We start from the raw sequence: 621 nt of genomic DNA, 5'->3' as shown, positions 1-621 counted from the left end.
AATAAGGATAGCTCAGTGAGAAAAGTCAGTGGAGAAAAGAGGCTGAATAACTTGGTTTACGTGGAAACCGAATAAAATTCCAAGACAAGGAATTTGTGTCACCTACCTAGGCCGCAGGCATCCTCCCGTTCTCCCGAAGGAGAGGAGACACTAAGGACTCCCTGGTCAGATCTTAGAATCCCAGGCAAAATTAGTAGGGTTGACGAGCCTCCACCTTCCAGATGGAAATTCAGCCAGAAGGTGAGAGAAAGAACGACATGGGGAGACCAAGCTTCAGTGAACAAGGCCCTCACTTTATTTTCCAAAGTAGTTTTTATACCTTAAGTTGTGCATACAATATAATGGGAGAAGGGGTAGAGTCAGCAGTAAGCCAGGCTTTCTTCCTGAAAACTTATAATATGCAAAAGTTTAGGTGATTTACATTACCTTCTGGCCAGGAGGCCTGTTAACATTTTATGACCCTTTCTTCAGAAAACTTACTTTTCTCTAAAGGTGATTATTCTAAAGTCAGGCGCCACCCTCCGAAAGCATTAGATAAAGTTGCATTCCTATAGGGCAAAGGTGTGGTGGGCTATAACAAGAAAAGAATTAACTCAAGGGCCCAAGGTTACAAACATTAAA

At 42.5% G+C, this 621-nt stretch overlaps 1 protein-coding gene across 1 annotated transcript in view; it reads right to left on the bottom strand.

Annotated features, from left to right (window-relative positions):
* Window positions 1–621, bottom strand: part of LOC104993044 (olfactory receptor 2S2-like) — a 16,477-nt gene that overhangs the window by 3,000 nt on the left and 12,856 nt on the right. The window lies entirely within an intron of this gene.

This window comes from Bison bison, unplaced genomic scaffold, assembly GCF_000754665.1.
Source record: "Bison bison bison isolate TAMUID 2011002044 unplaced genomic scaffold, Bison_UMD1.0 scf7180017864230, whole genome shotgun sequence".
Classification (NCBI taxonomy): Eukaryota; Metazoa; Chordata; class Mammalia; order Artiodactyla; family Bovidae; genus Bison; species Bison bison.
The sequence above is the reverse complement of the archived record's forward strand: the minus strand, read 5'-3'. Positions and strand labels throughout refer to the sequence as shown.